This window comes from Orcinus orca, chromosome 14 (assembly GCF_937001465.1).
Source record: "Orcinus orca chromosome 14, mOrcOrc1.1, whole genome shotgun sequence".
Classification (NCBI taxonomy): Eukaryota; Metazoa; Chordata; class Mammalia; order Artiodactyla; family Delphinidae; genus Orcinus; species Orcinus orca.
This window is the reverse complement of record NC_064572.1, coordinates 16,034,984-16,057,320: the sequence shown is the minus strand read 5'-3', so window position 1 is coordinate 16,057,320 and position 22,337 is coordinate 16,034,984. Positions and strand designations below refer to the sequence as shown.

The following is a 22,337-nucleotide window of genomic DNA, read 5'->3' as shown; positions in this document are numbered from 1 at the left end:
TCAAACATGAGCCTGTGATTCATGGAAAGAAAGAAATATTTTTTAAATGACTGCACTGTTATAAGGTTTTTCGTCTTCCCCCAAAGGAATGGTCTACTTTATCTATCTTTGCAATCAAAGTAAACAGAGTTTCATATCCACTTACTTGCTGAGCTTAATAAAGAGGTCATTATATTGTATCCAAAACCACTAAAAATGATTGACTCACTGTCCAGTTGGAAAACTGGCTCATAACAGTGAATGCACGGCTGACGCTTTGTTTTTCCAATTTTTGAATTGTTCCTTTTGTCACAAGCACTAGGTGCACGTCTGATATCACACTTCTTATTAAATAACCTATATGAAACGAATCTGGTTCCATAACCAACTTTCGTGCAATTAGGTAATACAAGCACAACATGCCCGCATTATTCCGTGTTTCAACACAGAGAGGACTTGAACTTCGATTAAAGAACAAAAAAAATTTAGAAATCGCTTCTCTTCCTTCAGTGTAATTTTTCCCCCTTTGGGTCTCACAGGGTTCAAGTTTTCTGTCCCCCATCAGCCGACTGCACTCTCAGTGCAACCTGGTGATGTACAAAATAGTCTCGGGGATTTCTCCTTTAGATTCTGGAACACCTACAAATATTCTTAAAATGAATAAAGAAAATAAGATAGCAAACATATGAACTATTTAAAAATAATGACTGAGATATGTTATCAGAATTTCCCTTTCTGGAAATGATTAAAATATGAAGTTTTGGTGAGTAAGAATTTCAAACTCTGTAATCTGAAACTTAGAAAAAGTTCAAAACAAGAATTCTTTTTGCTACAGAAACGCTTTAGAAAAAGTTCAAAACAAGAATTCTTTTTGCTATAAAAGAAGTGGCTTTTATTTAAAATTAAATTTATTACTATTTGTATATACATGTATTTAGTGATATCTATCACTCTATATAAATATATGTGCATACGTGTGTGTGTGTGTGTATATATATATATATATATATGCATAAACGCACACATATTCTATTCTACTTCCTTTCTTTCCACCACCTGCCCCCTCACGCCCCAGCGGCTACCTAGAAATATAAACTCCATGAGGACAGGAACTTTGTTTATTGTTCATAGCCCAGGGCCTACTACATAGAAGTAAGTCCATGAATATTTGTTGAATGAATACATGGGATACCTAAGTTCTCCAGTTTCATATATTTAACTAACATAATTTAAAACATGACTTTCTTTTCAGGTAATGTAATCCCCTTAAATTTCAAATGACTTCTAAATATTATAATTATCTTCTTTATTAAAAAGCAGGTGCTTCTTTTTTTTTTTTTTTTTTTTTTTGTGGTACACAGGCCTCTCACTGTTGTGGCCTCTCCCGTTGCGGAGCACAGGCTCCGGACGCGCAGGCTCAGCGGCCATGGCTCACGGGCCCAGCCGCTCCGTGGCATGTGGGATCTTCCCGGACCAGGGCATGAACCTGTGTCCCCTGCATCGGCAGGGGGACTCTCAACCACTGCGCCACCAGGGAAGCCCCAGCAGGTGCTTAATTTAAAAAGCACCTGCTGTTTAATTAAAAAAAACAACAAAAAAACCACTGCTTCTTCAAAACTATCTCTGCTTCCTAGGCATATTTGGTATTACATTTATATTTTCTTTGTTTGGGTAAATAGAGCAGTTGAGTGGCACATCTAAGGGACAGTAAAACCCTGGTGGTCTCTGTCCATCATACAGAGAAGCAAAATGTGAGACGAATCAACAGAATTCTTTTCAACTAATTGAGCTGAAAAGAAAGAGTTCATGTGAAAGCATCTGGTGGGATGTTAGTGGATATAAGATACTTATTGAGACCAAGAATATTAGTCTTCATCTCGTGGAATCAATCAATTAATGCTTCCACACATGCTCATACCATGGTATTGACACTGACCATTAATGTGAAAAAAATAAAATGGAATAAAACTTGTTAAATGAAGATATTATCTGACTTCAAGGATAAACGGTTCAATCTTAAAAATGGTTAATGCGTTCTCCTGAAAGACACCTGCCTGTATCTGCTTGAGGACATGTCTCTAACAGATACAGATTCTCATTTTTATCCATATCAATTGCTGGAGAAGGATAAAAGGGGAAATCTTTAATTATAATGCTATAAGCTATTTATTCTTCAGAATATTAAATAAGCATGACTTAAAACCTGAAGCATATATTTTCAAAATTAATTTTATTTTAAAAGTAAAATTAGTTTTCTAATTCCACATATAAAATATTATGCGCCTCCATATTTATGTATCATTCTATAGTGGTGAAGCTGTCACAAATTTAGGTTATAGAAATATGCATATAAATTGGTAGGGTACCCTGCACATTATACATCTCCTCCTTTGTAAAGAGAAGATAAAGCCATCCTTGCAGAGCTGTTGTGAATATTAAAGGATGCTGTACAGTGAAACCCCACTGCATAGTTACTACCTTAGTAGATGGTGGCCATTATCAGCATTATCATTAAATTTCAACATGCAACTCTAGGTCCTTTAGCTAAAAAGAATGTCAGAAAATGGTCACCAAGTTACTGTAGTTTCAAGACTAATACATAAAATAGAGACTAACAAAGTTATCAGGAAACAACCTGGAATTCTATCAAATGTTACCTTTGGGCACAGTTTTAAAAATTCCCAGTTCTTTGAAGAATATTATTCTTGCTGCATTGCTCAACCTACTTGAGCATATCAAAGCTTGCATACTGTGATAATACCTACATTACTCCACTATATTTCTGCTTACACAACTGGATGAATATTCTTAATATAGGATTCATTCAAGCATTATGCCTTTTTGCTTAAAGCATGTCAAGCTAAAATAGCTCATGCACTGAAAACTGGAGTACCCTGTCAGCCCATTCTCCTCTCTTAAAGATGTCTTTATTAGCTTAATGCTTTCCATTTATCTGTCTACAGCCATCTGTGAAAGCTGAATGGCTTGAGATACCCTGTGCTACTTATAACTCTTCCTAGTCAGCCCATATTGACTCCTCTGTGTATGACTGATGTACACTAAGTAACAAAGATGAGAGTCAGAGTGTTTCCATACTGATTTGGTGGACTTAACGGGCTTTCCTGTTAAAACAGTACTATTCAAGAATATTTAACCTAAACAATTTTAAGTCCTCCTCTGAGTGATATACAGTTACCGAAATAAATTTCAGATAAAATTTCAGTTGGCTCTATAACAAAGGTTTTGTTTATTGACTTAGAGGGCTTTTGGGGATTTGGTTATGTTTCCCTCTAAGTTTTTTTAAAAAACAGCTTGAACCTAGAGGAGCCTTTGATTACACTTGATATATTCCTCCTCTCTCAAATAAAATTAGTAGTTGACACCCTCTATGAACATGAAATATATATGTGTGTATATATATATATATATATACACACATATATGTAGTAATGTATTATATACAGTTAATATAATAATATAAAATCCTAAGAACTGTTTTATTGTTGTCTTATTTACATGGAGGAAATCATGCTAACTTCAGTCAAGATGAGGTCAAATAATTCTCATCATTGTTGAAATGTTGTTCTAAAAACAATATGCTTAATGATAAACTACTAAGGAAGTCAGTAGGGTGAGTTATACATTTTCAAAATTCCTGTTACCTTTGGCTAAAAATGTTGAAATGATACAACCTTCATGGTATGCTGAAAGTGACCACTTTTCATTTTTCTGTTTATACTTTTTACTGACTTACATTAATAACAATTTTACTGACTAAGACAAGGAGTGCCCTCAATAAACCAAGAATGTAACAGGAAAGATGGATACTGCTATAGACTGAACACCCCATCAAATTCATATGTTAAATCCTAATGCCCAGTGTGAGAGTATTTGGAGGTAGGGCCTCTGGGAGGTGATTATTAGATGATGAGTGCGGAGCTCTCATGAATGGGATTAGTGCCCTTATGAAACATAAAAGAGGCTCAAGAAAGCACCTTTGCCACTTCCACCAGGTGAGGACACAGCAAAAAGATGGCTTTCTAGGAAACAGGCCCTTGCCATACATAAAATCTGCCAGTGATTTGATCTTGGATTTCCCAGTTTCTAGAATTGTGATTAAATTTCTGATGTTTATAAGCTACTCAGTTAATGGTGCTGTTTTAGCAGCCCAAAGAGACAAAGACAGAAATGTCAACCAATTATTGCAAAAGAAGTGAATGTGTTCTATCAAAGAGGCATCTATACAGTACAGAGGTTAAAGAAAAGGAGGCAACAGTCAATTTTAAGAGGATTAAGGAAGTTTTCATAGGTGGCAGAGCAGGTAAAATGAGTTTGGAAGGAAGCGTCAGAGTTTGATGGGCAGTATCTGCAAACATTAGGAGGCTTGCGGTGTCACACAGGTAAGGCTGGGGTGCTTCTAGGTAGGGCTTGGTCAGCAAACAGGTGGCCAGCAAACAGGTGGAGGGGTTCTGCAGCAGGAAAACAAGAGGGGGCCACATAAAGCCCCCCCAGGGCACTCACAACTCATCTGATTCCACTTCCGGTGACTCTGCAGCAGACATTCAACTTTAATGGACTCATCTTCTGCTTGTCCTCGAATACCTCCCGCTCATTCACAACTGTGAATGGGAGGCTTAAACTGTTCCCTTTATCAGGATGATGCTACGCTTAGACTTATAGCCTGACAAAGTGTGCCTGTTGTTAAAGTCCCACTGATACAGACACTTCATCTATCTCTATCTCCAAATTACAGGAGACTTCAGTTCTGAATACCCGAGGTCTCCTCCAAACTCTGGTACTTCTCTCTAGTTTCTAGAGATATTGTTTTATGAAGTACTAGACTGACATCTAAGTCAGACTCCTTTAGAAGGAGACATCTAAAGTCACGAACAGTTTTTAAGATTAACATCACAAATCCATAATGGTCATGGAAATAAGGACACGTGAGCATCTATCTGCTCAGTACGAATGTGTTCCAACATCACGACCCTGCTTTTTCATTTTATTACATCCTAAATCCTAATATGAGAGGTCAAAATGTGAACGCTGGCCACATTAAAGGACTGCAAGTATGGAATGAGGCAGGGCCCAGGAGAAGCAGGACAGAATAAGCACCATGGTCATCTCTCACCCAGGGCCCCAAGCAGGGTCAGCAAAGCAGCAGTCCAGCCTAACACCACATCCACGGTTTGTGGGCTCCTACCTAGGAATCCACCTCCAAAACCTTTACCCTCAAAAGCCTCCTCCAGAAACATGATTTTCCATGTCAGGCACAAACTCTATAAAGGCTAAAGGTATTGCAAAAATAAGCAACAAGAATAAAAGGGAGTACGCACAGAAGCATTCAGTAATGTTATAATCTGAGTTACAGACAAGTCACATTCCATTGACATGCAAAAGACTCTCTGGCTGCTGATTTAGATGGATACAGAGATGGACCAGACCCAACACCGCCATTGTTTCAGATGGTGTATAATTAACACGTGAGAGAAAGAGACTGAGCTTTCTGTTCTGACTGATATATAGCAGCCAGACAATCTGCTCTTGGATTACGGCCCCAGCTTATCAGTATTTTCCACCTTGGAAACAAATCGTGACTCATTCGAAAAATGCCACCCATTCCAACCACTGAATTTTGTCCAATACAAACCCAAAAGACAATACTTGAAATTTCTTCATAACAAGAACAAGTAGAGAGTCTGTCTTAGAGCCTAGGGTTATGAAAGTGGAAGTTCAAACCCTCCCTCTCCATTGTTTTGTGACACATATTCTACATTTCCATCTCCTTTCCTCTTTCTTCCTTTTCTTTCCAGAAAGCCATTTTAAATGTGGTAACAGCCCAATCTTCCTAACAAATTAAATAATGAGCTGATGTTCTCTGTTAGGCCTAAAAAAGGCCAATGGATTTTTGTCACCTTTATTTTTTAAATCAGGACGCCGTGTTTGTTATGTTTGTACTTGTAATTTGATTTAAATTATTGTCTGTCTTTTTTGAAATTCTGGATCTAACAAAGCAAATCCTATAATTGAACACATTTCTAAAAGTCCCCTAAATACAACGTATTGCAAAGACACTTTCAGAATCAGAGAATCTCTCATTTACATTACTTTATAATTGCCTTACATAGTAATTTGCAATTATACCTTCACAATTCCCAATGGTGATAGCCTACCCTTTCTTGCCAGATGCTGTGTTCCACCATCCTAACAAAAGCATTATGGAGTATATTGTAATTATTCCCATTTTATTTCTCATAAACCGAGGCTTCAAAAAGTTCAGTAACTACTTTAGATTTCACCATTAATTCATAAATGGTTTTGAACCTAGGACTTTCTGATTCCAAAATCTATAGTCAGCACCAAAATCCCATGCTCATCCAGTGAATAATAATCACTAATGCTGATTGGTTACTTACTGTCACACAGTGCTCCTAAGAGCTTGACCACATTAACTCATGTAATTCACACAACAACCCTATGAGATAAATACTCTTATTATTAGACCCATTTTACAGATGAGCACACTAAGGCACAGAGACGTTAAGTGACTTGTTCAACACTGCAAAGCAGGAAAATGATGAAACTGGGTTGTAACCCCAGGCAATCTGACTCTACCACTCCCTGCCCCACCCCTGGCCCCACCACCATACTTAAGGACTACACTACAATATCAGCAAGTGAATGTATGTTACCTATTTTTAAGATTTTTGTTTCACTTATATGTAAAAATTTTATTTGTGTAATAAACCATGGCCTCTTCAATGATAATCATAACTAATTTCTGGAAAAGAATTTCCAAACCAGTTTTATTGCACTGACCCGGTTACGTAATAATTTGTTTAATTTTAGTGGAAAAGTCTTTCTCAATATTACTAAATATAGTTGTCAAGATTTTCATTTACAGTCTTTTATTTTAAACAGGCTAGCTGTATTCTGTTGGCTAAAGAGAATGGTCAGATGAGGTGTTAAAGAGATTTCAGTAAACAAAAAAATTAATACATTAAACTGAAGGAGTAATATCTGATCGAATTTCTATGTTGCTCCCTTGGGATCCTGAAATTAAATGATACATAATAAGTATCTAGTGTATCTTGTCTCCTCCAAGAATAAAACACCTAAAAATAAACTATAATAGAGTAAACATCCTGGAGATCAGAAGTAGAAACCTAATTATTATGGTTGGTGGGGATTTGTGTGTGCAGTGTGTGTGAGAAACGTGTTTTTTCATATTTCATTTAAACATAACTTTCTGAAATACAAAAAATAATTGGGGTCATGAGTTAACGTTAAGTGTAATTTTATCATTTATCTCTTAGGTGAATAACTAATAAAATGTTAGACTCTATTAACCAATTTAAAAAGAACACTGTGGTCACAACTTTATTTCCAGCTCCCTACTTGTAATAACAGTCAGCCACAGACGATATCTATTTTTATGGGGTTTTACTGTTAATAATTTCACATTCATTATCTTATTTGTCCTTTAATCTTGTGAATTAGGTAAAGCAGAAATTCTTCCTCTCATTTTGCAGATGAAGAAACTGAGCCCTAGATATTTCAGGGACTAGTCAGATGATAAATGTTGGAGCTGGAACTAAAATTAAGGGAATTGAGTAGAATTTCCTAATGACACCATAAACAACCTATGTCAATTACCCGTATGATACTTGTGTAAGTGCAAGTGTATTAGATACCCTGTTAGATAAAACTGCAATAAAACTGAAATGTTTCACAGTATTAAACTAAGTAAAATTTTCAGGCTTACACTGATTTATATGATATTAAAGAACCAAAAGACACTGAAACTTTTTATTCAGTTAAAAGAGAGGTAAAATTCTACACTTCTAAACTCTGCCTATTTAGATACATATATATTACCATATCAGTATGCACACATATACATAACAGATACATCTAAACCTATTTTTTCCTTTTGCAGTTGGTTGGTACATAGACTAAGTCTAGCCAATTTCATAACAGCAAAACAAACGCAAGTATTTTGTACACTTCTTGCAAGGTAAGTGCACACTGTGCTGAAGAGCTCAATATATAACCATGTAAATGGTACTGAATAGAGAATACTTACTAGTGAGGAGCCTTGGTGGTGTACATCATGATGGGAATGGGTACAGTTCAGTCAATCCACAGTCCACTGAGCGACTCATAACTGAAACAAGCGTCATCACTGTTCAGACCTAAGCAGGCACACAAAGAGAGGACAGTCAGTAAACACCATTTCATACCATATGCACAAGAGCATCTTTCCAACCTGCAGCATTAAAAAAAAAGTCTGACAAGCAATCCAATGAAAGGGCTTTAATTTACACACCTCTGTTTTCCATATTATGAGCAATATAGCAGTGGAAACACACTGTACAGTCAGTAAAGAAGTAATAAATTTAGTGATTATGTAGCAATTAGGAAGTAATAAATTTAGTAGTAAACTGGTATCACATTACTGGAGGCTATAAACTTATTAATAACAAACTAAACCAAAAAAATTAACATACTCTGATGTAAATTTTTTGGGGGGCGGGGCTATGTGCTGAGCATTTATAGCACATCTCTGTACGAAATTTCATTTAGTCTTGACAACAAAACTGCAATGTAGATAATCTCCTCACTTTACAACATTTAAGGCTTAGAGGAGCAGGGCAGTTGGTCCAAGTCCCTATTCTATAGCTTATGCTTCTTCTCCGTATCATGTGGAGTGTGCCAAGCACACACTTTTTCCTATGCTTACTTGTGCTCCATGTAAATTACAATATGAAAAGCAGATACCAAGAGGATTATATAAAGACGTATCTTTGTTTCCCTGTTAGAAACTGTTAAAACTGTTAGAAGACAAGCACTGTATTCTACTCATCTTTGTATGCCAAAATGTAAAGTGAGATCTTGTTTTGGGATACAGTACCTGGCACACACTAATATTTGCTGAGTAAATAAATGAATAACAGCATCAACAGAAGTAGGAATTGGAAAATATCTTTTGTCTCAAGTCACACTTTTTGCTTTGTCAGTCCTTTCACTTACTTGCCAAACTTGTCTTCCTGTTTGCAACACAATCTCAGGAAAAAGTAGGAAGAAACATGTAAAAATCATGTGAATGAAGTTCAAATAGAATCATTCAAAGAATTACAAACTAGTCAGTAGTCAGTTTAATTTAGTTCAATTGGAGAGGTTTCTGAAGAACAGCAAAAGGTAAAGTAACAAAAATTTTCCAGAGAGGGAGAAAAGAAAAAATCCACCTTTCACTTCTAGGTCGGCCATCAGCTGGCTAACAAAACCTAATCACCTTTCCTGTGGTCAGATCCCAACAGAGGAGAAAACTGAAATGACTGAAGACTCCAGGTAGAAACTTCATGATCACAGGAAACTAAGTGCTGCTTTGGATTGGAGATGCTGTAGAGAAGCAGCCAGACTGGAGACTCTGATGGTCAGACCCTAATTTACCCTGCAGACGAACAGCGTCTCAGCACCCTGCCTATGTAGGGCAGGGCCTGGCAAACCATAGCCTGCTGCCTGTTTTGGGGTAGCCCGTGAGCTGAGAATGGTTTTTGCACATTTAAATCGTTGGAGGAAGTTAAAAGAATCATATAAGTGCAAATTATTTGAAATTCAAATTTCAGAGTCTATAAATAAAGTTTTATGAGAATACAGCCACAACCACTCACGTACATATTGTCTCTGGTTACTTTCATGCTACAACAGTAGAGTTGAGAGGTTGTGAAAAAAACAGTATGACTTGCAAAGTCTAAAATATATTTACTATTTGACCCTTTACAGAAATCACTGGCTGATTTCTGGTCTAGAAAACTGTTAGTTCTCAATTTGGAGGGGATGATACTAGAGAAAGGGGCTGCTTCAGGGCAGAATGGAAGCAGGAGGTGGGAATCCACTTCCCTACAAAGACCCATGGACAATGCAATATTATGAATATAGCAGGAGTTTTTCTGGGGACAGTGGGGTTCTTCCCTGGAGGAAGCACCAGAAAGGAAGGTAAATTCAGCCACACTCAATCTGGCACACAGGCTGGGCCAATGAGGATGGATGGAGAAATCTGGCTACCAGGATGTCAGTTTTCAATACAGCAGAATGAAGTTCTCATGAAGGAAATCAAACCTCCAGGGCTCTGATTCTCTTCCCATATGTGCCAGCCTCAAGAAAGGCAGATAACTTAGGCAACCAGTTTTGTTTTGTTGTTTTTGCTGAAGGTCTGAAGAAGATTACGAGAGCAAACGGAGAAACCCTACGCAGGTAAAAGACACTCCATCTATCCCACAGAAGGGCAAATGGTGGGCCATATCTAAGGATGGATAAACAGGTGATGAAGCAAAACAAAACAAAGCACAAAGACTATATAAAAAAGAATCTGCTACATAACACAAGGAAACCATAGATGAAGTATTTGCATTTGAAAGATATCAAAGAAAGTTAAAATAATGTTTTGTAGCACATCCGCTTTGTGCTTTTGATGAAGTTTGAGACAACACAGGATAAAATCCCAAAGATTTATCTTTAGAGAAGTTAATTACACCCCAATAAATGGAATGACACTTAAGTGGTTTCCCATTTAAATTTTAATTGCATCTTGGTGAAGAGAAGAGGGGTTTTGATCTCAAAGACTTGGGTCTGAACATCAATTCCACTTATTTTCTTGCTGTACGACCTTGGACAACTTACTTTCTATTCTAAGTCTTATTTCCATCACCTCTTCAACAGGGTTATTCTGAGAGTTGTAGGACAAAATATGCATAAGAAATCCAGCATACTGCCTGTCACATGGGAGGCACAGGATACTTAGCAGCTTCGTATGTTCTTTCTGGCCCTGCTTACTTTCTCACCCTCTTGTTCTAACAGCAATCAACTACCGCGATCATTACCTGTAGGAAAATGGCTGCCGGACATGTAGGTCTCATCTATGCTGTCACATTTGACTTTGCACCTTATTTTCTCTAGGTGGACTACACCTTTTAACTTTGGGCTCTTCTCTATTTAACTGGTAAGACGGTATTCACTTGAAAAAGAATTTAATTCAGAAGGGAATTCTGTAGCCATCCTTAATCCCTTAGGCAGAAATATACAGCCACAAGATTTTGCGCATTAAATCTATTTTTATGATTAATACTGTATTATTATTTATTTACATGTGTCTTTCCCAGGAGGCTATATCTTGGTCAAGTGCATTGATAGGATACATCAAGAGGAAAAACTATGGTCTCATGGGGAAGACAGACATGGCAATGGAAACACACACACACACACACACACACACACACATACACTTGGCCTACATTTCTGCCTATTCACTGACCTCGCAGTGGACACTGCCCCCAAGTCTTTTGATCCTTACTGAATGGACAGCACCTCCTTCATGCAAGATGCAACCTGGAGTCAAACAGTGACTTCATCAATGCTTGGTGAACAACAGGCTCTATTATTTTCTTAAGGAATAAATAAAGAATGATGGAAAGGTAAAGTTGGTGAGGATTTGATACATAAAAAATGGACATTTAGAACTCTGTTGGTGACCCTGACCACTTAATTATCCTGCAACACCATTTGGAAATATGCACAAAATCGTCCAAATCTCTTCATTTTACACACTTGGTTATTAAATCATCTTTAGAAGTAGTCCCCAATGACAAACTTCTCCCATATCTTGAACATCTACCATGTGCCAGACTCTGGTAGGTACAACCTCTAAGTAGCTATTCTTCTTCTTTTTTTTTTTTTTCAGAGGAGAAAATTGAAGGTGAGGAAACAAGAGAATTTTTTCTTGACTAGTATCACACAGGTAGTAGAGACTTAAGTATATCAAATTCTAAATTCTAGGCATTGCCATATAAGAAACTAAGCTTGGTCTCTACATTGTAAAAAGATGTTCTTAACAGAACACTAATTGTGCAAACAGTTGATAAATGGTAGCTGTTATTACTACTATTATTAATATAACCCAACAAAAGGGAATCAGTTCAACACTATGGAATGTTACATTGTTAAATGTATATGATGCTTTATTGCTATAATAAGTATGAAAGTTATGCTGATATAAGGAAATGTGTACATAAATGCAGAATATAAAATATTACATATAGATTCATTAAAATTACAGGCAGTTCCACATAGGGTAGCTTAACAAAACTTAGAAGACAGTGTGATACATATAATAAAATTTTCGATTATAGGTAACTTATTTGAAGTTCATCAATTTATTTGAAAAAGTGAAAATTTGCTTGAGTTCAAATTTATGTTTAAAAAAACAGATATGTATATACATTTCTAAAAGTGGTGATAACATCCTAGACCTTCTCCACATTTGAAAGCTCATTTTTTTCTCCGAGCAAGATAATATATTACTATTGTTTCAGTAAAGAGCTGTTTGTTTGTCCATTTATTTATTTTGCTGTTAGGAGTGGAAACATTTAGGGGCTGATTTAAAAAATAAGAATGACTGAAGTTTTCTTTGAAATGGAGTCATTTAAACCATCGACTCTAATTAAAACAGACATCGTTTACTTTAATATTTCCCAATTAGCATAAGCAATCAACATATGATGATGCTAACTCCTATACACAAAGGTTTTATATGTATATATTATATATATGTGATACATACACACACATATATATGAGAAAAAGAGACAGCTATTTCAGCAGAACCTCAAAAAGAATAGTGTCAAAAGTCATTATCCAAAAAAGGGTGAGAATATTTGACAAGAGCAACAGTTGAGGCTCAAAAACGTGTGGATTTGTGCTCAGACAGCTATCTGAAAACTAACCCCACCAGAGGCTATCCAGCTCACTGCTCTTTTTAGTTTCAGACTTTCCTCTGAAGGCAGTTCTAATCAGTGTCACCCACTCACGAAGCATATAATGTTCTTTTATTCTCATCACATTATAAGAGAACAAAGGTACAAAAATTCAAAGAATTCTGTTTGATCAAAAGCACCTTTTACCAGTGAAGGTGCAGGAAAGTGACCTTGATTGCAAAGCTATGAAACCTACTCATCTAGGAATCAGAAGCGTCTCCTCCTGTGTGAGTGGGTGGCTTCTCTTCCCTATGATGATTATGTCAAGAGTTTAACTCCTGATTTATCCATGGTTTGAGCAAACTAATGGTTAGGTCTGAGGCAAATAGTGATATTCCGGATGAAAATATACATTTTAGCTGGGTTTTCCATAACTTGAAGACTATTTGAAGAGTATTTTTTCTTTCTTCGTTGACTCTAAAATTATTTTTCACCAGGCTTAACTATTTTAGTAACTGCATTTGATAGCCACAGTGGTAAGGTAGAAAATAATAAACCAAAAAGAATGACAGCCTCGGTGAAAAAGGCTCAGGCATAAGCGAAGTAGGAGGTATATCTCTAAGTCTGGTTTAAATTGCTACCGGGCAAGTTTATATGTGTGTTTACATTTGTAATGAGGCAACTGTCACTTCATGTTTATGTTTATTGGCTATTAGAGTTTAAAGAATAGTTGTACTGAAAATTAACTTCTATGTTTAGTCTACATTTGCTCTCCTAGTGTCCCAGTCATCTTCTCTCTTAAGTTTAACTAAAGGACAGTTAAATTAACTAGACAAAAATCAGTGGATTATTTTTCATATGTAGTTTACAAAACAGAGACAGCTGGCCTCCAACTCTATTTAAATTTTAAATCAAACTCCAACGTTATCTAATTGGGTTGACACAACCATTAGACAGACTGCGGATAAAGGGCTCTCTTATGAATCAGTGCTGTCACGATGGTACAGAAGTGGTTAAACTGGCAGACGGAGTGGCGTTGGGGAGGTGAGCTAATGCAGAAAGAAGGTCAAAAGTTAGGGCAAAGCCAACACAGAGAAAGTGGAAAGCAGTTTCTATTGGCTTCTCCTTTAAAAAAAAAAAAGAGGAAAAACAACCTTTCAGAGTCTCTCATAATGCTTTGTAATTGCACTGTAGGTGAGAACTATGTACATGAAAGAAAGAGATATTTGGAAAGCCCTCCCCAAATGGTACAATCTCATTATTTCAGCCACTACACGCTCCTGCTCTCCCCTTTCTTTTTTCTCTTCTGCTTCTCCCCTTTCTTTTTTCTCTTCTGCTTCTCCCCAATCCTCGCTTCTCTTCCTTTTCCTCTTCTACCTGTCCTTTTTTATTTTTATTTATTTTATTTTATTTTTTTTGCAGTACGCGGGCCTCTCACTGTTGTAGCCTCTCCCGTTGCAGAGCACAGGCTCCGGACGCGCAGGCTCAGCGGCCATGGCTCACGGGCCCAGCCGCTCCGCGGCATGTGGGATCTTCCCGGACCGGGGCACGAACCCGTGTCCCCTGCATCGGCAGGCGGACTCTCTACCACTGCGCCACCAGGGAAGCCCTCTACCTGTCCTTTTTTAGCAGGAGCATCATCATAATCAGTGTTACTTATGTGCCTTCCCCTGTGCACGACACTTTGATGGGGGCTTTACACGCGTATCTGTTTTCTTTTCAATGTCTTCCAGAATTGCTATTACTATCCATCTTTTAAAAAGCTGCAGTTCTTATCAAGTGAATTTTACAGCCAAATAGCCAGTGAGTGAGCAAATGTAGGAATCAAACCTGATTCAATCTAATTCTTTTATTAGTAAAAGAAAGGTTCCTGGGAATAGAACTCTTTGCAAATGCAGAATTTAGCAGAACATCACAGACCCTGAGCATCTAAGGTATTAGGATGTTAGGTGGGGTGGTGGAATCTGGGAGCTGAATTAAGTTATCCTTCAAAACACAATTCCATATCAGAGAGCTATTCACTTAAACATTCCCAAATAACAGCAACAGATAAGTTTGGGAACAAATGAAAGTAATTTCTGAACCTTAATGTTAGGAGGGACAACAGGGTCAATGTACCAGTTAACTTATGGATGATAAAAACAAAGACAATTGTTACTAGACCAACAGATATGTAAACAGGCAGGGTAGTTAAAGGGGTATTTCTTTACCAAACTGCAACAAAATTAGCAGTCTATGACTACCTCGGCCACCTGAAATATGCTAGGAATATTAGAGATGGAACCCAAGAAAAGCAAACTTAAAAGTCACCTTTGAAACCTAAGAAATGAAAGAAAAGAAAAAACAAAGAAAGAAAAGCAAGCTTAATTATTACCTTAAGACCTCATAGGACCCACTATGGGAATGAGGAAGCTTTCTACCGGAATACATCCAGAGGCAAAATATTCATTTACATTGAGATGGAAATGGCGCCCTTACAACTTCTAAGCTGTCTGCTAGAATGCATAATTACTTTCAAGTACTTGAGAAGCCCGTGCACTCTTGATTCTGAAACCTGAAAAGGCCTTTGGTTTCCTGGAAGCACAGTATGAAGGAAGACAGCCAAAAAAGCATAGAAAATATTCAGGTTGGGGTTTTCTCTTTTCACATTACCAGCCTGGACTTTTAGATGGCCATCTTCGTGCATGTCTTTGGATACTTTCCTAGTTTTGTCTTGAAATGAAATGACTTATGATTCAGAAATCATAGTTAGCTCAAGTGGATATGACGATTTTCAAAAAGCTGAGGGCTTCCTAGTATCTTGGGTATAGAGATGCCTCGGGTATGTTTTGGAGTTAAAATATTTACAAATTTCACAAATGCCATTTAGTCTTTGGAAGTGATCGCACTTCCTTTAATCCCAGGGCACAGTTAAAGACAAATGCAGTAAGCATTCCTTAGTACTAATATTCAGATCTCTCTTGACTAAGTGAGAAAGACTGCAAGTAAACAGGGCAACAGAATACTGTGTGCTTAGGGCAGAAAGAGGACAACCTCATCACTTAGGATGGCAGCAAGTGTGGCTTTTGCATTCAGTACTTCAGATGCATCATTTCATACAGCTGTCTCTCTTAGCCCAAGTCTCCTCTAACCTCTACATTTAAGCAAGGGAAGTATCATTTTAAATAAGGATAAAAAGAGGGCCTTCCCACTTATATATTACAGAAAGTATGTTTTAGGTTACTTACAAATTGATATCAAGGATATTATTAAGAAACAAAGAACAAGCAATAATTCTAAAGTAGAGGGCACGATAAAGGCTTTGGATAGGAACGCCTCTACCATATGTGTATATACACAGATTGTTCTTAAACTATGCATTTATACAGTGAGGCCAACCATTAAGATTACTGACCTTCCTCGCAGTTACCCGCTGAATTCCATAAGCCTCCAACTTCCTGATGGACATAAGAACACGGGCTGGCAGCTCCACCAGTAAACTCTAAGCCAGTTAGTAGAATGCACTCTTCACAAAGTTTCCCTTCTTCCTCAGTCACAGCTCATGAGTATTAATCTTGAAGCTATGTTCCCCATCCAAGTAGAGACTGTTTGCCATTGGAGGAGAATGCCTTTAGCCAAGAGAATGCTAGTAACCATGTCCTCCAGCTAGGACTAGAAGTAAATTATTCAGCTAGAAATAAATTACTGAGATAGAATGGGGAGTAGTCAAACCACGTTCTCCTCTGGACATTCTGGGAACTGGAAAACCAAAGCCAAGGTTAGAATTTAGGTAATTCATCCAACGAAAGGAAACGTGACACCATGAGGATAGTCACATAACCCTAAACCAAATGTTATTCCTGCCTCCTGGACTCCAAATACAGAAGGGAGTCGGGAGCAACAGACTTAAGACGCCTCACAGGCTTGGAACTAGCAATGCATTGTTGAAGTCTAAAGCATGCTTTCTCATACACGCGGCAGGCTTGCAACTTGAAAACAGTGCATGCTGTTCAAGATACCTAATCTGCCTCAGCCTCATCAGCAATTCCAGGTGAGGCTGCATCCCTCTGGTTCAAGGTCAAGCTGCAACAGCCTGTACCCAAAGGCCCGGATGACAGCCTCTTTCACAGCTCTTGCCTCTACTCCAGCCTAACCGATGGCCCCGCCCTCAAAAGCCACTGACCTCCATGAGGCTGACTCCTTGATTCTAGGGAACAAGCTTCAGAAGTACCAACAACAGGTCCAGGCCAGGAAAACAGCTGAGATTCCCAAACGAAAAAACAAATGTAGGGATGAGGGGAAAAAAGATCTTCCCAATAGGACAGGATTGTTAGGCCTAAGCAAAACCCAAGGGCAACACAAGGAGCCTGAAGAATTTGCTGACAAGAGTGTGAAAGTGTTTTCACAAGGTAGATCCCACACTCAATGTGGGTCTGGGGTTCTAGAAACACAGGGCCTAAGGGGGAAAAAAAGAAATGCAAAGGACTTAAAATATACTAGATAGGAAAGAAAGGTCTCAAGTAAGACCTGGTGACTGGGGTTCCACTGAAAGTTGGTAATATGACAGCAACATGATGAACTTCCCTTTTAGGAGAGAAGAGACAGATAGACTGAGATCTTTTTGCCCCAGATATGCTGAGTGCATAATACCAATATTAACTAACAGAAAGATTTCTCCCAAGTTTTAGTCTATCTTGCTTCCCTCAACAAAGATTTGGTGCTGAATTAATTCTACTACTCAGGTTCTGATAAAAGTATAATCATCTGGTGGAAGAAAGTTGTAAAAGCAGCCCAGGCTGCAAATACTGAAAATCCACCTAGAACGTAAGCTGCATGAGAGCAGAAGCTCGCTCACTGCTGCCTATACAGCAGGTAGCACAGTTGCCTGGAAGGTACTGGAATATCTTTGGATGGATAAGCATGCTTATAGAAAGACAGCATCTCCTAAGTAAGTCTTCACTGAAGTTTAGCAGCTCCTAGCAGTGGTATTACACCCTTCAATCAATGACAGCTTTACTACAGCACAGATTATTATTTTTATTATTCTGTATCATTTAGTCATCTTCTCCCGCGAACTAGGTAAAATGCCAGCTGTTCCAAATAGGGACTGTATCATTTAATCCTTATCACAACCTTGAAAATATATATCAGCCTCATTTAACAGATTAAGAAACTGATGATTCAAACTTAGGTTGAATTTTGCCAAATTTCATTCACTTTCCACCATACAATAATTTCTTTATCTTCTGTCACAGAGAATGTTCCTGAAATCAGAAATAATAGGTAGACTTCTGGAGGTGAGAGGTGGCAGCAAATTCTGGCATCGTGATGATGTTGTTATATGATAGTAATCTAGCCAGGGATTCACTTCCCAATCTATGAAATGGGGTAAATTAATAAACACGTGAAAATGCTTTGAAGATTAAGGATGTAGAAGCGTATATCAGTGTGTGTGTTCTCTAACGAACATTTCCATTCTGACACTCATGTAACGGTGAGGGAAAATAGCAGGGGACAACCAGCTAACCAGCCAGAACAGCCAAGTCAGCCTGTACTCGATGGGGCAACAGAGGTGGCAGGCAGATTAGCCTCACTGCTAATGTAGTATAGTCTACCATCATGGAAGACTGAGCTTAATTACGGAGGTCTTATTCAGTAGGTTTTATTATCATATTCACATAAAAATTGAGGAATAGGAAGAACAGAATGCTTTTCTTTTCTAAAAACAGAGTGATTTGGCCTTTTTTCCCCCTAAAGGAGAAAGAAAATGTCCCCAAATATATTACTCTTTAAGGCTTTAATTAAGGGGGCATTTTGCAAAAATAAATCTTCTGTTTCATGCAACTAATAGAGTGAAAATTTAAGACATAAATAATATCTCAGTTGAATCTGCTTGAATCCTTTTTGTTCTCATTTCGTTAGAGGTGATTCTGCATACATTTATAGCAAAATGATATTCAACTACCAGGCAATCCTTTCTCTTACATTTTTCCAGTATATTCCTGATGACTTTCATACCTAACCTCCCAATTTTCAGTACACTTTGCTTTTTTTGTTTTTTTAGGATCTTAACGTTAAACTTTATCAGGTAGAGTGAACTCCTACATATCTTGTAAGAAAAATTCATCTTAGAAGCCCATTCTAGAGCCATTCTTTTCTACAAGACAAAGTAAAAAGGAGACATATTTTCCTTAGAATTAATTAAGTGCATGGTATCTTGTAACACTTAATCCACAAAAATTCTATTTTAAGTAGAATTTTATGACACCTGACATGATCAAACTATATGAGTTATACTCAATCCCTAAATATAGTCATTGGTTCCATTAAACTATTTTTTAAGTTTCTTATCAGATGTTCTCATGATCCTCTAACATTTTAAAATATAATTTTCCTGTACACCTTAAACTTACACAGTAATGTATTCAATTATTTCTCAAAAAAACTGCGAAAAAAATGTAATTTCCCTCATCTAAATTCATCATCTCTATCAAATATGTACTTTTTTCCTGGTTTTGGCCCCAAAGCTTTTAAAAAATAATGGCCAAATACAATAATAAGAAACAAATTCTGAAATGAGTCCTATTTATTCTTTTATAATTACTATCAAACTCATTAACAGAGTGGTCCTGGTACAAAGCTTGACTCTAGTCCCCATGAGGCTCATATATGGCTTGGGTAGAGGAAATCTCGTTCTTCTAAAAGTATACTAAGCAATGGAATGAGATAAATTTTGATACAACTTTATGAAGTGACACGAGACAAATAATTCAATGTATAAAAGAGATCACATGCATACAAATTTCCATACATCTGAATGAGGGGGCTACTGAAGAGAATGAGATGATGTGCACGTCAAATTGGGTTGATTGAGGAAAGCTTCCCAAAATACATCTATTTGAACGTGGACTCGATGAGAGCAGAAAAATTTGAGAAAAGGACAGCCGGTGCTGTACATGGGAGAGAGGTTTTGTTAGTGATGGCAAGTCAGCTAGTCTAGTGTAGAAAACTAGGTTGCCTGCATTGGAGAATAAGGTTTGGTCAACAGGATAAGCAAAGGGAAAATAAATGCACTCCTTTCAAGCCTTTTATCTTTGAAATGGCAAAAACAGAAAAGACAAATTTAAAAAAAAATCCCTCAACTTTCAATTCTTGTTTTCTATATTTTAAGATAAAGCATAAAGAAAATACAAAATTATGTGAATTTATTTAGAAAGAATCTACATCCGGTGGAATTCACCCTTTTTTAGTATACGGCTTGTTGAGTTTTCATAAATGTTCACTGTAGTGTATCCATGCCCACAATCAAGATACACATCTCCACTGCCCTAGGAAGTTACCTGTGTCCTTTGTAGTTAGTACCCTTCTACCTCCCCAGCCCTGGCAACCACTGCTCTGCTTTCTACTCTTGCAGTTTTTCCAGAATGCCTGACAAATTAAACGCTTTTGTGTCTGGTTCCTTTAATGGGGCATATGTTAATATGTGGAAGACTCATAATTGTACGAGTTTATCTCTAGATTCTGAATTATGTTCCATTGATCTGTATATCTGTCTTTTTAAAAAACTTTTGATTATTTTGGGTCCTGTGAATTCCCACATAAATTTCTGGATCCACTCATCAACTTCTGCAAAAATCTGAGTGGATGTTAATAGATTTTAACTGAATCGACTGATAAACTCGGAAAGAACTACCATCTTAATATTAAGTCTTTCAATCCATGATCATGCGATGGCTCTCCATTTATTCAAATCTTCATTAACTTCTTTAAGATAACATGTTCATTCTTCAGAAAGTTCCCTCAGAAATGGTTTGTAATTTTTGATGTATACGTATTGTACTTCTTTTGCTAAATTTAATCCTACATATTAATTTTTTGTGAATAAAATTATTTTAATTTCATTTTCAGAAAGTTCATTGGTAGTATATAGAAATACAGTTGACTGCACATTGATCTTATATTTTCTGGTTTTGCTGAACACTTTACTAGTTCTACTACTACTTTCATGGATTGCATAGGGTTTTCTACATACAGGATCACATCAACTGCCAATAAGCATAATTTACTTCTCTTCTAATCTGGATGTCTTTAATTTACTTATCTCTATATTTAATTTTGGCCTTATTGCAGTTGCCAGAATGTCCTGTACAACTTTGAGTTTTAAATTGAGCGTCTTGTCTTTTTTTCTATCATAGGGAAAAAAGATTGTCTCTCATTCTTTTTTTTGCAACATCTTTATTGGAGTATAATTGCTTTACAATGGTGTGTTAGTTTCTGCTTTATAACAAAGTGAATCAGTTATACATATACATATGTCCCCATATCTCTTCCCTCTTGCGTCTCCCTCCCTCCCACCCTCCCTATCCCACCCCTCTAGTTGGTCACAAAGCACCGAGCTGATCTCCCTGTGCAATGCGGCTGCTTCCTACTAGCTATCTATTTTAGGTTTGGTAGTGTATATGTCCGTGCCACTCTCGCACTTTGTGCCAACTATCCTTCCACTTCCCGTATCCTCAAGTCCATTCTCTAGTAGGTCTGTGTCTTTATTCCCGTCTTACCCCTAGGTTCTTCATGACCTTTTATTATTATTATTTTTTAGATTCCATATATATGTATTAGAATAGGGTATTTGTTTTTCTCTTTCTGCCTTACTTCACTCTGTATGACAGACTCTAAGTCCATCCCCCTCACTACAAATAACTCAATTTCGTTTCTTTTTATGGTTGAGTACTATTCCATTGTATATATGTGCCACATCTTCTTTATCGATGGACACTTAGGATGTTTCCATGTCCTGGTTATTGTAAATAGAGCTGCAGTGAACATTGTGGTACATGCCTCTTTTTGCATTATGGTTTTCTGAGGGTATATGCCCAATAGTGGGATTGCTGGGACGTATGGTAGTCCTATTCTTAGTTTTCTAAGGAACCTCCATACTGTTCTCCATAGTAGCTGTATCAATTTACACTCCCACCAACAGTGCAAGAGGGTTCCCTTTTCTCCACACCCACTCCAGCATTTACTGTTTGTAGATTTTTTGATGATGGCCATTCTGACTGGTGTGAGATGATATCTCATTGTAGTTTTGATTTGCATTTCTCTAATGATTAGTGATGTTGAGCATCTTTCATGTGTTTGTTGACAATCTGTATATCTTCTTTGGAGAAATGTCTATTTAGGTCTTCTGCCCATTTTTGGATTGGCTTGTTTCTTTTCCTTATATTGAGCTGCATGAGCTGCTTGTAAATTTTGGAGGTTAATCCTGTGTCAGTTGCTTCATTTGCAAATATCTTCTCCCATACTGAGGGTTGTCTTTTTGTCCTGTTTATGGTTTCCTTTGCTGTGCAAAAGATTTTAAGTTTCATTAGGTCCCATTTGTTTATTTTTGTTTTTATTTCCATTTCTCTAGGAGGTGGATCAAAAGGATTGTGCTGTGATTTATGTCATAGAGTGTTCTGCCTATGTTTTCCTCTAAGAGTTTGATAGTGTCTGGCTTTACATTTAGGTGTTTAATCGATTTTGAGTTTATTTTTGTGTATGGTGTTAGGGAGTGTTCCAATACCATTCTTTTACATGTAGCTGTCCAGTTTCCCCAGCACCACTTATTGAAGAGGCTTTTTCTCCACT

The 22,337-nt window shown here is 37.3% G+C and overlaps 1 protein-coding gene across 1 annotated transcript in view; it reads right to left on the bottom strand.

Moving 5' to 3' along the window:
* The window catches only part of CHRM3 (cholinergic receptor muscarinic 3), a 526,415-nt gene that overhangs the window by 377,280 nt on the left and 126,798 nt on the right, over window positions 1-22,337 (bottom strand). The window contains exon 2 of the mRNA XM_033412960.2: window positions 8,066-8,174. The gene's annotated coding sequence lies outside the window, so the exon portion shown is untranslated. The remainder of the gene's footprint in view (window positions 1-8,065; window positions 8,175-22,337) is intronic.